Source organism: Cyprinodon variegatus, unplaced genomic scaffold (assembly GCF_000732505.1).
Source record: "Cyprinodon variegatus isolate N-32 unplaced genomic scaffold, C_variegatus-1.0 Scaffold743, whole genome shotgun sequence".
Taxonomy (NCBI): domain Eukaryota; kingdom Metazoa; phylum Chordata; class Actinopteri; order Cyprinodontiformes; family Cyprinodontidae; genus Cyprinodon; species Cyprinodon variegatus.
This window is the reverse complement of record NW_015151196.1, coordinates 62,131-64,867: the sequence shown is the minus strand read 5'-3', so window position 1 is coordinate 64,867 and position 2,737 is coordinate 62,131.

The following is a 2,737-nucleotide window of genomic DNA, read 5'->3' as shown; positions in this document are numbered from 1 at the left end:
AGCTTAAAAGATTAAACTCATTAAGTTTAGATCATTAAGCCCCTTAAGCTTAGATTATTAAACTCGTTAAACTTAGATCATAAAACCCATTAAGATTAGATCAATTAACTGGTTTAGCTTAGATTAATAAACTCTTAAACTTAGATTATTATTCCCGTTAAGTTTAGTTTATTAAACCCGTTAAGCTTAGATCATTAAGCCCGTTAAGCTTAGATTATTAAACTCGTTAAACTTTGATCATTAAACTAGTTAAGCTTAGATCTCTAACGTCTTTTATCTCAGATGATTAAACTCAGGAAGTGAAGATCAATAAAGTCGTTAAACTCAAGGCCTTAAACTGGTTTATCTCTGATCATTAAACCTGTTAAACTTAGACCTTTACACTCGTTTAGCTCTGATTGTTTATTTCTAGCCATTGATCTTCCTGTTTCTTACTTTCAATAACTGATAAACTCTGATTGGTCAGCTGGTTAAAAATCGGAGGAAGAATCATTATAAATGTTTGTTTCTATGTATAATAAAATTAACATCCATGTCACTCTGTCTGTCTGAACTCCACAGTTTGCTTCCCTGAACATCTCTAATTGGTCTACGTTTTGATTGGCTGCTCTACACTGCCCCCTAGTGACATCACCAATATGTCATCCAATATCAAAATCTCCCTGGAGAACCCATACGGTGAGGTCACCATCCCCAGGGCCAAACTCCGATCATCAGACGACGCCACAGTCATCGCCAACCCAGTGGCCCTGAACAGTGAGAACCCGTACGGCCAGAAGGGGTCGGACCCCCCGCCGTACACGGTGAAGGAGGACACAGGCGATGAGGAGGAGGGGCGCTGCAGGGCGTGTTGCTACCGCTGCAGGAGGAGGAAGTGACGCTGCTGTGGGAGGAGGGCAGCGATTGGCTGATCACGTGTCAGTCACATCCAACAGAACCACTAAAACCAGAACTTCCATCAGACCCAATCAGAACCACAGCTATAGGATACATCCAGGGTCTGAGCACAGACTGTGTGGATAAGAAGATGTCAAACCCTTCATCTCCATATGGGATCTGTATGGAGATCGCTGCAGACCTCGGAGACCCTGTAGAACCTCAGGAAACCCTGATCCATCAAAGACTGCAAGGACCTTGGGATCCTGAAACCTGCCAAAAAACAAACTTGGGACTTTAGATCCTGAATGTTGGATTTTTAACATTTTTAAAGCCAGAAACTCCCTAAGGAGGGCAGTGGCGGTTCTAGACCAGATGTACCAGGGGGCCAGGAGGGGGCCAGCAGGTTTTCATGGGGTCACAGAAAAGCATGAAATAAAAAACCGGGCAAAGGATTCATATATATATTAGGATAGCTGCATGAAGTGAAATATCTATTAATTTAGTTTTAAGTAAAGTTCTATGTCTAATTAGGTCAATATACACTAATTTTTTCTTAAAATAAGTGCATTTTTTCTTGAATTGAGGGAGTAAGTGAGACATTTTGCCAACGAAACGAGACAATTTACACTTAAAATAAGAAAAAAGAATTGGATTGTCTTATTTCAAAAGCATATTATGTATTTAACTTATTCTAAGAGCAAAACTACTAATTCCATTGGCAAATTATCTTTTTTTCCTACTTTAAATTAAGAGTAAATTCACTTAATTTAAGACATTTTCACTTATTTCTAGATGATTTTTGCAGTGTACATTCATAATTTGGGATTTTTACTCATTTTTTGACTCAATTTAAGTTAAAAAATTAACTTTTCTTTACAATCTGAATTAGAACTCAAGAAAAACTGATACATTCAGCTGTATATATATAAAAAAAAAACATTTAGCAGATGATATCTGAATAACACTGAAGCTATTGCCTTATTGTTTTTTTAAAATAATTTGTAAAACTGAATTTGTAAAGAAAAAACATGAATTTGATCCAAAGGACCAATCAGTAACAATGTCTGTTTCAGTGCAGATCATCATTAGAATTTCTTTGAGTATTATGTCTTCAGTACAGGGGCCATAACGGGGGCCATAACGGGGGCCAGGACATGATCTAAAGGGGCACTGTGGCACCCGTTGGCCCCCGTCTAGAACCGCCCCTGAAGGAGGGGAAACCTTTACAAACCTTGAGTGGGACTGTTAGGGACAGGAGGACTATCCTGTGTTCATTTGGTCTTTGGTTTAATTTAGATGTTTATTTTCTTTAAAAGCTTTAAAAACAGGATGGTTTGCCTTTCCGTTGTTGCCATGACAACTCCACCTGATGAATGAAAGCTTCCTGTTAAAAGTTTTAAATAATTTCCCCCGCCAAGTTTCCACACAATATCTTTTCATTTCATACATTAGACCCAATTTAAGGATTTTATTTTGTAAACTAAGACTCGAAAAACTATTTACATTTTTTCTTTTGTATTAAGATTTATTTGACATTTAAAAAAAAGGTTTTTTACTTTTGATCAAATATGTTCCACAAACACAACAAGAAAACAAGCTATTTTATTTAAAGCTAATATCAAACTAGATACATTTTCACGTCCATAACAAGAAACGTCCACCTTAAAAATAATTCTATATGTATATTAAATGATAATATTTTTGATTTTTCTGATTTATTTTTCTGCTGCTGGTTTTGTTGAGATATTTATGTTTTATTTCTGAATTCTGAGGAAAATAATTTTGTTTTCTGTTTCATGATTTTCAACATGAAGGATTTTTTTCTAGCATAAATGAAGCAGAATCTTCCATCAGCGAG